Raw genomic sequence first — 15497 nt, forward strand, 5'->3', positions numbered from 1 at the left:
GAGCAAGTGCCCTACAAGTCACAGGGAAAGTTGTAGGACCTCCAACAAAACCCCTCAGTCCTCAGACTTCTGCATTCAATGTCCCAACAACTGAGGACAGTGCCCACTGCCATCTCCACTGTTGACCTCAGCCCCAGTGTGTCCTACATGTGATATTGCTCATGGAGAGCTGAGTGATCCTTCTGGCTTGGACCACCAGCAGACACTGCAGGGGCTTCATCTCAGCTGAGTCAAAGCTCACACATTCGAAATGTTTTAAGCTCTATAAAACCGGGGTGAAGGTGGCCCCAGGTATGTTGCTTTTATCATCAGCTAAATGGCAATTCATAGAATCATAGAATAGTTAGGGTTGGAAAAGACCTTAAGATCACCTAGTTCCAACCCCCCTGCCATGGGCAAGGACACCTCACACTAAACCATGTCACCCAAGGCTCTGTCCAACCTGGCCTTGAACACTGCCAGGGATGGAGCATTCGCAGCTTCCCTGGGCAACCCATTCTAGTGCCTCACCACGCTCACAGTAGAGAACTTCTTCCTAATATTCAGTCTAAACTTCCCCTGTTTAAGTTTTAACCCATTACCCCTTGTCCTATCACTACAGTCCCTAATGAAGAGTCCCTCCCCAGCATCCCTATAGGCCCCCTTCAGATACTGGAAGGCTGCTATGAGGTCTCCACGCAGCCTTCTCTTCTCCAGGCTGAACAGCCCCAACTTTCTCAGCCTGTCTTCATACAGGAGGTGCTCCAGTCCCCTGATCATCCTTGTGGCCCTCCTCTGGACTTGTTCCAACAGTTCCATGTCCTTTTTATGCTGAGGACACCAGAACTGCACACAATACTCCAAGTGAGGTCTCATGAGAGCAGAGTAGAGGGGCAGGATCACCTCCTTCAACCTGCTGGTCACACTCCTTTTGATGCAGCCCAGGATATGGTTGGCTTCCTGGGCTGCAAGCACACACAGAAGCCAGCTCATGTTCATTTTCTCATTGACCAACACCCCCAAGTCCTTCTCTGCAGGGCTGCTCTGAATCTCTTCTCTGCCCAGCCTGTAGCTGTGCCTGGGATTTCCTGTACGATTTCCTGTGGGATTTCCTGTACCTGTAGGATTGCCTGGGAATCTCTGGATTCAGAGCTGTTCCTTCCACCATCTTTGCTGGCCAAACAGCTGATGATTATCAGCAAGTTCCCAAGAACAGAACTCAGAAAAATCTGAGGAAAAAAAAACCCAACCAACATTCATAAAATCCTCTCTGATCCTTATTTCCAGAAAAAAATAGAGACCATGCCCTCTGAGAACTGGGTGCTTCACAGTACCTTTGGCAGGATTTCCAAAACCAGCTTCTGCATATGTAAACCCTGGGCTGGATGCTCTATGCAAGTCTACGGTGGTGGATCATTCTCCTATGCTCACTCAAACGTGTTAACAAACTTCTTTCAGGCATAGTTACAGGCTCAGCCTGGGCATTTTGGGAAGTGTGCACTGAAATCAGCACAAGCTTGTCATTTCTCTGCTGAGGAAAAGTAGACTGACCCCTAACAGGGAGCCAGGCTGAGCCCAGCCCCTTCTGGATGGGGATTCATAGTGGGTAGAGGGCAGCTGGGCAGTGGGGCTCTCCTATAAAGGAGCCTGCTGGGAGAGGAGCTTCTGGAAGGTTGTTTTGGGGGGTGAGAGTACATAGAGTGTTGCTGATATTATGTGCTGGAGTAATGATGTGCTGCAGCAAAACTCTAGTGTAGGTTTAGAGATTAAGCCTCAGAAATTCTGCTTGTGGCTTTGGCAGTTGTTTAAGGCTGGTAAAGCAGCTGCTAGAGAAAAGGGGAAGCAGATATATTTGGAAACTAACTAGTACAACTGGTACTGTGTAGGGGAAGGGGAGCAAAGCAATGCATGGCCTGCTCTCAGGAAAGTAAGCATGCTTTTTGAGTAGCGAGTTATCTTTTGTTTTCTCCCTCATTTCCATCTCTTTTCTGTGAATAGATGTGCTCTGGGTAGTGAGAAAGAGGAACCTGAAGCAGTCCTGAGGCTCCAGAGCCTGCAAGTGGTTTTGGCAGATGAAAAGTCCCCTGCCCTTGGGGAAAACAGTGCCTTTCTCCCTGGCCTTAAGTGCAATGAAGGCTTGTGAAAGTCTCTCTTCTGATGATGTGGCAGCCTGACCTCCTATGTATCATTTCTCTGCTTGTTTATAAATTAGTTCTGGATACATAGGTGTTATCTGAAGTGCCTTTGTGCCCTCTTCTAGGGGCATAGGAGAGATCACTTTCTTAGGTCTCTGAAGAACTTCATAGTCAATCTGTAGGATCTTCCCTATGCCAGAGCAGGTCTGCTGGGTCTCTTTGGCCAAGCCAGGAATGTCTCTCAGCTGATGACCTTGCAGATACTGGGGTGGAGGGGCAGAGCTCATGAAGTGTCATCTGAGGAGTTGGGGTCTGAGGCCACCTTTGGACGATGTCTGTCCCAGAGCTGCTGTCTTGGTTTGGTGATTTCAGCCTTAACAGTTGTGTGCTGACAGTGCCTGCTCAAGTCATGTCACTTAAGTAACCCCTTGCTCCTCCCATGTCAGAGATCATGGGATGTGCATCAATCATCCGGTTTCCTCGTTGCCTGGCATCAGTCTTATCACCCATAAAGTTTACTGTTCTCCTGTTTCTGTGGTCAGCCAAACATGCAGCAACTCTCTGGTGTTTGAAGCCAAACAGAGAACCTGGCACTTTTGTCAGCATGACTATGTCCCCGCAGTGGTTGGCAGGATGTCCCATCTGAGGGAAAATTGCAGATTTTTGATCTTCGAGCTTCTGGCCATCTAGGGAAGATCCATTTATTCCTTTAATGGGGGCATCAATATCACATAAGCTGCAGCAAGGGTATGTTGCATAAGGCTCAATGAGGTGGGGATTAGTCCTTGCGAAGAAGGAACCAGAGGGCATGGCTGAGGTTGCTCAGGTGGTCAGTGGCAGACTGGAAATGAGCATCCAAACTTCTTGAGCCCCAGTCCGGTTCACGCTTCATGCATGAGGTGAAAAAAATAACTAACATTTTTATCCTCATGGGACTGGGAGAGGGGAAGGGGAGTTGGGAATTTCTACCCCACTGGTGGAAGACTTGGTATGTTCACCTTGTCACAAAGAGGCCCAGACTGGAGACACTTCTCTGAGGGGAGGGAGTGGATGTCACTGGCGTTTAACTTGAGTAGGTGTATTGTTAATTACTTTGTACATGTTCCCTCACCCACTCCATCTGCACTGTAATTAATTTAACTCCTAAAGTAATGGGATTTAATCTTAAAGTTCTTGCTGACTCTTCTCTAGCAAGTCTGGTGATAAGAGCCTTGGAGAACTCTTACTTTATACACTATGGCTTTCTCCATGCCACCAGAGGTGGCATCTGCTTGGGTCACTGGCAGTGGTGGTTTGGAAAATGTGGAGGGCATGGGAGCCATGCCATCAGCTACCCTGCTTGCTGATGTGCAGGGGAGGTAGAGGGAAAGGCATGTTGCTTTCTCAAATATGAACACTTCTGCTTGAAGTGTGGGGATTTGATACTGTTTTGGCACTGGCAGAGAGGTTTGGAAAGGAGTCCCTTTAGCTTTTCAGGTGCTGACATCTCACAGGTTTTCCTTGAAGTCTGAGGTAGAGGCAAAAGTGTCAGAGCTAAATGCAGTTTCCAGGACTGTCTCAGCAGAACAGACATCGCCTGTGTTTCACACAGATGAAAGAGATAAGAGGGGGAAAAAAAGGAAAGTAAGCTTTGAGGACTCTGAATGAGTAAAAATCATGACTAATACAATTAAAGCAGCGCTGAGCCAGCTCACTTTCCCCCTATTCTTTGATCACACCCAATTTGGCTTCTTTTACTTGGGCGTTAAATAAATCCAACAGCTGTAGGCAACGCGTGGGCTCAGGAGATCCCACAGGCTGGAGGACCTTCTTTTGCCCTTAGAGCGAGGTGTTAGGCACAAAAGCAAAGCACTTCATTGTCTGCCCCAGCAGGCCCGTGACAGTGGGAAGTCAGCTGCTGGTTGCGAATGTCTGCTGACCACAGCTCATTGGAGGTACCTGCTCTTGTTGCCTGAACACAGAAAGCTCTCAAAGCTGGGACCTCATCAGTGGTAACAATGGGGAGGGGTGAAACACTGGAAGAACTCTACTCCATGTCTTAGTAAATCATGGTGTTGCTGATATTGCTGTGCTGGGACTGAAGGAGTTACTGGAAACAACAGGAAACACGCTCACCAAGCAAAAAGTTGTGCTTGAATGGTGTTTCAGCTAGGCGTGTGTTGGCACTGTGCTCACAGAGGTCGGGTGTGCATGTGAAGTTTCAGTGATCAAGGCTGGAACACCACCAGAAAATCTGGAAGGAAGTTTCACCTGTCAAAGCCTTTGTTGGTTTAGTTTAATCTTTTCCAGCATGTTTTGGACAGATGGTTTTGAAAATATATAATCTAGTGACAAGAGACTGCGTCTCATTCTCAGCTCTGCCACAAATGCTTTGGGCTGCCTCTTGCAGGTCAGCTCTGTGACTGCACCTGTATGCGGGGGTTTTGCCTCTTGGGTTATAAACTCTCTCTAGGGTAGGAGCTGCAAGACTCTTGTGGTCTAGCCCGAGCCTTTCAGCACTTAACACACAAGGAGTGCTTCACAGTGGATTAAACTGTTGGTAGTTGTTAAAAATAAAGGTCCACATATAATCTGACTGTACTTCAACAGGCCTCTAAGCATGTGCTGCTGGCTGTGGTTAGTTAGAGGATACTTTTGGTCTGACTCAAGAAACCTAGTTTTGCTGCAGTAGTTATTTAAGCAACCTCATATTCTTTTTCTGTATGGAAAGATCTGACGGTTCCTTAAGTGGAAGTACAAACTTGACAGCCCTGGAAAGACAGAAATGCAGGTTACCTGGAGGCAGATTGAGGGGGATGCTTACAAGATAAAACCTTGTGGGTCTCCTTTTTTTCAGCAGTGTAACCTGCAACACCTGTTGGGTTTCTGCATTAGAAGTGCTGAGTCTGCATAGTTTCTCTGGACATCAGTGGCAGGCACGAGGCACCACCTATGGAGATGCTTTACAAAAACAAGCAGACTCAAGAATGACCCATGCCTATAGAGTTGCTAAGTGTCACAGTTGGGTCTGGCAGGTCATGGTCCCCAGCCAAGCATTGAAGCATGCAGAGAAAACAATGCGTGGGTGACGGAGCAGACAGCTGGCTTTTATGTGGGACCTTCTCCCTTTGAACAGATCTCACCCTTACAAACATGCACGTGGTTCCTGTCAAGTCCCTCCTCAGGTCTGGATTTAGCTGAATTTCGTACAGCACATTTCAGGAGAAGGAATGTATTCCCCACAGTCACCAACTGCCTCTGACAAGCAATGGCAAGGATTTCACTGGGAATTCAACAAATCGTTTAATGGTTAGTGGCTTGTTTGGACAAAGGAGCTGTGCTGTGCTAACACCATCTGTCCTACCTGCAGGTCTTACCATGAAGATTTATGAGTGTCATGCTGTCTTTAGCATGTTTCTCCCAAATAGGTGGCATAAATTCCTTTTTCCTTCATAGGGGATAGTATTAGGGGAAAACACAGACTTCAAACTGCTATTTTTTTAAACAGATTTTATTCATTAGCTGTTGTTGTTAATAGAATCAAGGTGTTGTTAGTAATAGCAGGTAACTATTCACATGTACTGCTCATTCACATTCACTTATTAGCTGGAGCAGTCATTTGGAGGCCAACCCCAACATGCACAGTCAGAAGCAGAGGTCATCCTCATGCACCACTGCCTTCTAGGTAGGCCTTTAGAAATTCCTTCGGAGGGCACTTTGTTTCACCAGGTGTATACATAACTCTGCGTTCTTTATCTGTGTATAGCAGCCACTGCCCTACTGGGTGTGATTCAAGTTATACAACCTGTTGTAGATGCTAATGTTTGCTGGCAGCCTTGTATAGCATTAGTTCTCATAGTCTATCAGTTCTTGCAAATTCATTAGGATTAGTTGTTTCCATAGCTTATCATTTCTTGGGAAACTTTCACATAATATGTTCTTGGGCAACTTCCACATATTATCTTCTTAACATCTGTCTTTCTTGTCTTTGGCCTGTGATGTCTTCTGATAACTATTTCTCCATCCAGTCTATAGAAACATACAGCTTAATAGCACAAACTTGCACAAAGCTGGTGTTTATGATACTGGGGGGAGCACTTTCCTGGGGTGGTGGAAGATACATGTCCTCGGGAGAATATGTGATACTGTGGCATGAGGTGGGCTCAAATTCACAGGGACTAAGCTGGGTGGATGAGTACTTCAGCACACGGTCACCATCACCTTTACATGAATGGAGTCAACATTTATCTACTCCAACTGGTCTAACAGCCTACATGTGACAAAAAAGTGCCTCCTCCCACAGCTGCCCTTTGTGTTTTGCAGGCTGTTAGGGACACCCCATCTGTTGCTGTCCCCTAGGTCTCTCCATCCATGGAGATGTAATTCGCTTCCAGTTTTAAAGCATGTACTTGGGCCTGTGACCAACTGTATGACCACTATTCCTATCTCCCCTTTTGACCAAAACTATTCAATTACAACCTTTAGAGATACATAAGCATGCAAAAAATTCAGGTAGACAAATTCTGGTTCCTGATTTTTAATAGGATCCACGGAAGGCTGACCAATTCTTGTTCTTGATCTTTAATGGTATCCATGGACTTTTGTCCTGTCCCAGCATTTCTGTCTCCAGGACATTCCTTCTAACACTCTTACTCTACAGAACTGAACCTAGACATGCAGAGTTTTTTCCTGGTGGTCCAGCTGTCTCAAATGTGGAGTGAAGACCTCCTCCAAGAGCTGTGTGGTAATGCCCAGCCTGCCTGCTGGTGAAGAACAGTTTCTTGCAGACTCTAGACGGATTAAAAGGAGCACCATGACTGAATGGCATCCAGCAGCTAGCAAATGACATCTCTGCCATATATGGAACACAGCAGAGTAGGATGGCCCAAATTTTTAAACCAGGAGAGTTTTCTGGGATCTTAGCCATGTGGCATGCTGCACAGGTTGCTCATGAAAAGGTTTGCTTGGGGCTTTCCTATACATGTGGTTAATGAGATATTCTGCTCCTTCAGCAGGTCTCAATTAGCCTGGCTCCTTTGTGAGCAGCACTGGCTCAGTCTGGCAGCTTTGCCAATGGTCTTGGTTGGCTTTCCCTGGTTTTGCCCATATGAGTCTTGGTCTCCTGCCTTTGAAAGAGGAAACACTTTTGCTGGCTGCACAGCCAGGGTCTCCAGAGAAGTCTGAGCTGTAGTTGGCGTGCAGCTGGCAAGCCTCAATTTAACGCCATCCAGCAAGACTGGAGAAAGGAGTGTTTATCATCTTGGCTGTCCACAATGGAGGAAAGAGGTGAGTGTTCTGAAACTTCCTGATTCCAACCCTGCTGTTTTCCCTTCATGGAGTCTGACCTCACAAAGAGGCTCCTGCCCTGAGCAGACAAAGTGGCTGGGAATAAGGGTTGGGTAAAGGGACACTGTAGTAAAGAAGTCTGTGGGCTCCTGATCACCATTATATGGACCCTCTTGTACTGCAGAATGCCCCAGGTCTTGTTCCCTGTTTTACCAGGATCGTTGGCTTTCAGTGCAACTAGAGCAGTCAGCAGAGACAGAGGACCCAGACTGATCTGCCAGTTGCCCTATGCACTGACTCACATGATGGTCAGATGCAGGGAAACCAGGAGGCATGGGGGGGATCTGACTAGTATAAGCAAGAAAATGGGAGGAGTTGTCTTCTTAGAAGCAAGCAAGTGGAGAATAATTTCATTCACCACATAACATTGTGTGGAAAATTGAGAGGGTTGTGCCGCTGTGCTTGACAACTGGCTATGTAGCTATTACCTGTGATGGTCGACAGCCTAACATAGGTTAGATTTCAAAAGTATTCAGAAGTCCCACACAGAACTTAAAACAGATGGTGGCTTGTGGTTCATATGATAAAGAGTATATACCATCAGGAAAGCATCAAAAGGCCATGCTAACATGTTGGTAAAGAAGGGTCAGTATCTGTGGATTTAAACGCTAAGTGAAGTGTTACAGGTTGTTTCACAAAGCCAAGTTTCTTATCCAGCTTATTAAAGAACTGCCATTTGGGAAATCAGAGGCACGTGCAGCCCTTATTGACTGATCATGCTCTGCATACACTTTGCTGGGGGTTTTGCAGTGCCAAGTGCCTTCTCTCTTTGTTTATGTCACTGCGAAAGACACCCTGCCAGCCATTGAAAGGGTGCCATTTGTTATCTGTTATGCCCTGTAACTGGAATTAGCTCCCTGTTGCCTCCGTCAAACAGCTCTTCAGCAACCAGGTGATTTCTGAGCCTCTGCTGCCTGTTTCTCAAAAGATGATACTCTCATAATTCCTATCATGCAGTCTGAACATTTTTGTATTGGTATCCCCCCTCCTCCAAAAGGAAAAGCTGCCTCACCCCATCCTCTCAACCATGGAAAAGCTATTTCCAAACACAGGAGGAAGGAGGCACTTTTTCAGTAGTTACAAACCTGGGAGACGCTACCTATGCCAGCTAATCTAGAGTGTCTCTGTATTTTTAACTGAGAACATGGGGAATCATCTCTAAGGGGCAGACTACCTTTAAGTAACTCACTTATTAACTGCTCTCTTTTACTGCTGCACTGGCCCACCTCATGAGCAGAAATGGATTCTTTTCTCTCCAGTAGCCTTTTACAGAAGAGAAGTGAGTGCATTATTAAATTAAGAAGGCTAATGTGCTCTGGAGTTTGCATGAAAGATGCAATGCCTGATCCTAGACTGACCTTATAAATATTTACATTTTATATGCCTTAAGCAGTCCTATGCATTTAAGCATGGCAGTAAACAGCAAGCATGTTTGTAAGTTTGTGTGTGGTCTCACCCTTTGTGCTAGAGCTGAGGCCAGCAGGCCAGGAAATATATCTGCTCTACCTCTTGGAGACCAGATAAGGTCAGAGGCCACTGGCACTGACACCACACACTATGACCAGACAAACATTTGGGTTATAGATACCTGTATGTGCTGGCTGTACAGAGGGGAGGTGTATTTTATTGTGCAACTAAAGGGCAAAGAGACTGTCTCTAGCATTCACTGAGCTTAGAGTTCACCTGTGCCCCCAGCTCAGTAACTGTGCTGCTGGGTGGCGGAGCAGGGCTGGGCAATAGACAGAGAAAGGTTTTTCCAACTGAATGGACATCACAGCACAACATGATACTGGGGTTGAACAAAAGTTACTCAGCCAGACAGGAAACATTCAGCTGAGCTGAATACTGACAAAGATGTGTCAGGGAATTAGTGATCCTTGCAGTATGTCTTGTACCTGTTCAGGTAGAAGAAGGAGCTGACAGTAACATGCTGCTAAGGAATTAAATGTGTCCAGTTCCCATGGCATAAGCATTTATCATTAGTCTGTGCTGTTCTGGTAGCTCAAAACATCCAGATGAGGATGCATAGAACAAACAAGGTAAGAGAGCTGTACCTCAACCCATCAATCATTCAAAAGCATTAAGTATTTAAATATGCAGTTAGAACTGATTTAAGTCCCTTAAGAGAAAAAACCCGTGCGTGCATCTTCTGGGAGAGGGTCCTTTAGTTTCAGTGCTTCAATGACTCTCATTGCCTAAGTGTTTGGTTTGCAAGGATGCTGCAGCAGTAAAGGATGGGGTACTATTCTCCTCTGTTTTCCCTCAAAAGTCTGAAGGATGGCTTGAGGATCAGCCTTGTGAACCTCACAGAAACAGGAATGGCTGAACTCTTAACAATACAGATAATATAGTATGTTTCTACTGCAACCATTTGGATTATACCATCCCTAACCACACTCTGGCTCCCCTGTACTAGATGTGGAATGTGAAGTCTCTTCTCCATACAGCACAGCAGAAAAACAGGGAAGGAGGAAAGCAGCATCTGCACCAATTTCTGGAGGATTAGGAGACCTGCACAATACCATGTAAGAAGCCAATCAGAGAGTGGGAACCAAACAAATGCATTAGTAGTGACTCAGACTCCAGGCTGGTCCAGCCAAAGGGGTATAAAAGTGCATCCTCCTTCTGCCCAGCTAAATTCCACTGAGGGGTCCTCTTGCCAGCAGAAAATGTGGACACCATAATTGAAATGTTGCCTGAAACCAGAAATACCATCTTAAGAGGGTAAATAAATAAATAAATAAATGTTCTGGTCATTTTGCAATGTTCTGGTTTGGGTATTTTCAAAATGAAATGCTTCTAGATGAAGCTTAGAAAAGACACTTCAGCTGTATTTGTGTGCAGAAGTGCTGATTATAATGGAAGGAGTCAAAGAGAAAGGAAGGAAAACACTGCCAAGGCTGAAAGAGAAAACTGCTTCACAAACAAGCAACCGGACAAGACAGCTAGGAGATCACGGCTTTTTGTCTGTCTTCAGATAAATCCAAAAGGATTAGGAAGTTATTCCTTCTATTTTTCACCTTTCTGAATCCAAATAAAAGCTAGTAGTGATATTGATAATTTCTGTGAAACAAAAAAATCCATTTTTGATTCTCCTCTAATACAACCCCTTTTGCTCTGCCTCCATATGACTCAGCTTAATTGGAATTGGAGAGATTAGAGACAAAGAAAAATCTCATAAACACAGAAAATAAATCCCACACGGATATTAAAACAAAGCTAGTGCATTGTTAGTAGCGGTTCTAAAGAGCTTTGATATTTCCTGAAAACTCCCATGTGTCTGCAGTATCTTCCACAACATCAATCCCAGCATGTTATGTGGTCATTAGTCCAAAGAACATATTAATTTATGAGTTTGAGATGGGCTCGTTAGCCAGGAGTAGCAAACTGAGTTACGAGTTTCATTCCCAAAGATTCAATATTTATTGTGTGCCATCAGACAGCTCTATAATTTGATGGCTCGACTTCTCAGAAGCTTGCAGTATTAAAAACAAGAGTGGGGGAAGTGAACTGAAAGATCTGGAAGGAATGACACTGAGGAATAGGACTGCTGCCTCCAAAGCCAGGTAGGATCCTGGGGCTGTGACTCCAGCCCTTTGTGTTGCAGTGCTGAGGCAGGGGCCGTCACAAGAGCGGAATTTAGAGCAGGGTAACTATTGCCAACTATTCCTCACCTAGCTGTACCTGCCTGAGAATGGTGTGACGGTTTCATACCAATGATCCACCCTGCCCCACTTCACGTTCTCTGTCAGTGGCAAACGGAGAGGCTGTTTAGGGAGAGCCTGCAAACCTGGGGGCTGTTTGAGGTCTGTTCCTTTCAGACCTGTGTCCACAAACCTTCTGTGTTTGCGCATGTCAGAAGGCACACCTCTGCTTTTACCAGCTGTTTATGGACCATGTTTACTGTGACTCTCTCTAAACCCTCTGTGAACCTATTGATGCTGTCTGCTGCCACAATATCCTATGGCAATAATTTCCAGAAGTTTATCATCCCCTGCATAAAAAAACAAAAGTCCTCATATCTGTCAAGCACATCTAAAATTTTCCAGTTCCAAGTTTCCAGTAATTCTTGGGGCATTTTGCACCTCCTTAGCTCTCAACAAGGAAGCTGAGTCACAGCCCAAAGCCACCAAGAAGCCTCAGATGACATATTTCTTGCTCTATGCACTCCAAGCCTGCACTTTTGTGGGTTGCTGCTGGAGAGTTGAGGGCTCTCCTTATTAAAATCCAGGCGTGGAACTCATTGCACCAAACTCATAAAGGTAGGCGTCCAACAACTAATCCAGGTATCTGTATATAGAAGTTCCAGATGCAGCACCAGCAGATGATTCACCCTTTTCTAAAACAGGTATCTCAGATTTCTACTGTGAGTCACTGCGCGAACACCTCCCTGTCTCTCTTGACTCTAAAGGATGCTTATTTAACTGGAGTGGATTTAATACAGAAGTCTAAAATTGCTGAAGTTAGTTGAAAGTGGCCCCCACCATCTTTGCCCTCTGAAAAGAGACACCAGAACTCTAAGTCATCTCAGAAGAATTTTGGCTGCAGTGCAACATGGGGCAGGTGAGTGCAGAGTAGCCTGACACTCTGACACCTGCTTGAGGTAGGAAAACATCCTGACTTCAGTCCCAGCTGCAGTATTGCAGGGCTTTTAAATTCATTTTCTTGGTTTTCTAATGATGCACTTCCCAGTGGTCACCCAAGAGCCCTGTATCTAAGCATAATTTCTTTGGGATTCAGGGTCAAGCCACATCTATTTTAGGTGATAAAATAACAGTCAAGTGCATGATATCTGGATCACCATTATTTTATTGGGCAGCTCAAAAAGGGCAAGGAAAAAGAGCAATATTATGACTGTGTAAGTCTCCTGTTTCTGAACGTTAAAAATCACATGGCAGAAATCTCTCCTTTAATCACACCACAGAATGGGGTGATTGGCTTAGAAACCATTAATTTTATGTATAAGTGTGACAGAATGTGAAACAAATGGACAAGTATTTATGATCATTTTGTCAAAATGTCAATTTTGCTCAGTCGGTTTATAGAGTTACTGAAGGTTACAGACATTTCGAAACTGGTAGGCATTTCTTCAGACTCAGTGCTGAAGACCAGGGGGTTGTAAAAAGCTATTTTAGGAAAACTGAAAAAAAAGTAAAGCAAGCAGATGCGTGTTTGTTACAGAGCCAAACTGGCATGTAACAGCTGTCGTCACAATTGTCTCCATTATGAAATACTGTTTGTTCTGCAAAGTGCTGTATCTTTCCATGCAGTTTAAAAAGAAATGAAAGGCATAGCTTTACAGGTTGCTTTTTGAGTTAAGACTTCTGGGTAAGCAAGAATTTGATTGTTTTCATGTAATGCCAATTTTCAGTATAGACACAAAGTGACCAGATTATAACACAACTAATATTTAATATGTTAAGCTTCTCTCCCAAATCTAAGTTATTCTACTTTATGACTGAGACTTGTGTTTATTTAGGTGTATGTATACGTATTTGACTGAGGCTATGTGCATCCTGTGTCCACATGCATACTGGACTATAATCTTTTGTCTCCTCATTTTTTATACCATCTTTTTAAAGCTAAAAAAAGAGCTCGTTTATAAATGAAAGCTGAAGTGCCTTACTTCCCATGACTCCAGGAGCTGATGCTTTATGAGGAAGTGCTAACATTGACAGCAGCTGGGAGCAATTGTGCTGAATTAAGAATGGGTGATGCTCACCAAGGGTGGCAGAAGAGCTGCTGCCCCGTTGGAAAGGTCATCTCACAGAATCACGAGGACTAGAAGGGACCTCTGGAGATCATCTAGTCCAACCCTTTGCCAAGGCAAGGGCACCCACAGCAGGTTGCACAGGCACATAATCCAGATGGGTTTTCAACGTCTCCAGAGGGAGACTCCACAACCCCCCTGGGCAGCCTGTTCAGTGCTCTGCCACCCCCAATGTAAGTAAGTTCTTCCTCATGTTGAGGTGAAACTTCTTGTGTTTTAGTTTATGGTCACTGCTCCTCATCCTGCTACTGGGCACCACTGAAAAGTCTGGCACCATCTTCTTGGCACCTGCCTCTTAGGTATTTATATGCACTATGAGATCCCCTCGCAGTCTTCCCAGCTCTCACATGAGGCAGATGCTCCAGAGCACTGCCCTGCTGCCACCCTGCTCCCTCCTCCCACCTGCGGCCCACGAGGATGGAGCGAGGCAACACCCACCGCGCACAGCGCCTCAGGCAGAAGACACGGGCCCACACACACCGCGCTGCTGCGCATGCGCCGTGCCCCGGCTCGGGTGAGGCCGGCTGAGAGCGAGCGGCGCCGCGGATTGGCCGGCGCAGGTCAGGCGCTGTGGGCGGTGGTAAACACGGGCGGGTGACCGGCAGTAACCCCAGGCCGCGGTCGCTGCCGCCGCGTTTCTCCCGTTCGCTGGCCTGTGCTGCGCTGCGTGAGGCGCTTGCGGCGCGGCCACACCGGGGATTGCAGCAGGGCCTTGCTGGCATTGGGCAGCCGGGCAAGGGGCACAGCAAAACGCGGCATCTCTGGCCAAAAGTGCTTGTGGGCACACCCTCGGGGACGGGCTGGCACCCACACTGCCGCAGGCGCCCATGGCAGCCATACACCAGAGCGCTGCGCACCAGAGCAGGGTGGCCGCTGAGCTCCCCAGGAAAGGAGGCCCCACTGTGGCAGTGCTCAGGCTACTTGGCTAGGTGTTAACCAGATGTCACCCACCCCATCCCTCTGGCACACAGGGTTGCTGTGGTGCCACCTCTGCGCTCTCCTGGGACTTTGTTCCCCTCCTCAGCCTCGGGACAGCTTTCCCCCTGCTCCCCAGGAGGTCACACAGCCTTCCTGCTGCCCTGTTCCTCCTTGGAGGGTCAGCAGCAGTTGTTTCCTCACTGGTGGGAGCACATGGCTTCGTGCAGAACTGGCACCTACCCCTACTGCTGGGCAGCTCTCTGTGGGACCACTGCCTTCCCTGGGGCACCTTTCTGGAACCTGTTCCCAGGGTCCTGGCCTGGATACGCAGGGCTCCACACAGCTGTGCTCACTGCATCCTGACTCTGGAGTGGGGGCTGCAGCTGGAACCTGGTGTCCCAGCCAAACACCACACTGGCATCTCCTGTGTACTATGCCTGGACTGAGAAGATGCAGCAAACCTTCCGCTTCACTGTTGACAGCCAGCAACCAAGGCCTCCAACCCTCCTTGAGCTCCCTCAGCTGGGTCTGAACAAGCAGGCACTTGTTTGCTTGTCCTCTCCTACCCAGCAGAGCTGGCTGGTGTGTTAACCCTTCCCTCCCCTTCCCTGGTGGGTGGAACGTCTTCAGAGAAGCAAAGTTGGGGAGCACTGAAATTGCAACCCAAATTCATGGATTACATAGGCAACCGGGAATAATACTGGTGTAAAGCACTCAGGAAACGAGCTCAGAATGCTGAGCTGCTATGGCTGAAGGGCTTGGTAGTATAGGAGAACATATTTTGGGCAGGGGATTTAATGATAGTGTTTAACAAAGAGGGAGAGGCTGAGATTGGAGTTCCACTCTCATGAAGTCCAGACCGAGGGATCATTAACTTTATTTTTAGACTTGGCTGAATAATCAGGAGGTTTGAGGATTTGCCTTCTGTGTTTCACTTGTTTTAGGAGAGGCTGTGCCAGCGTAGCTGGGATCAAAAGTGCACTGGATTATCCGAAGCAGCAGCTCTGTGTCACTTCCAGGGATGTACTTCTATGCCTCAGTGATGAGCCACAGCATTTCATTTGATTTTTTTCCAGAGCCCAGGGCAGTCGCACACCTCCACCTGGGAGAATGTGGCTGCTGGAAGAGCCAACATCTTCCTCCCTAAGGTTTCTTCTCCCTTTCTCCCTCCCTCCCTCCTTTGCTGTCCCTCGTGCTCTGTTTTGCTGCACACTGCTCTGGCCTTCCCATCCAAAGGACTTTCCAGTAGCCACAGCTGGAAACAAAAGCATGGACCAGTCTTGCTGAGGGATTTGGCATGCCAGCTGCAAGGAACTGGCAACACCAGCAAACACAGGCTGGATAGGGGGTCTCCAGATGCTGCAGGTGGT

Source organism: Neopsephotus bourkii, unplaced genomic scaffold (genome assembly GCF_033783945.1).
Source record: "Neopsephotus bourkii isolate Nb327-2 ecotype Australia unplaced genomic scaffold, CSIRO-AGI_Nbou_v1 NB_951, whole genome shotgun sequence".
Lineage (NCBI taxonomy): Eukaryota > Metazoa > Chordata > Aves > Psittaciformes > Psittacidae > Neopsephotus > Neopsephotus bourkii.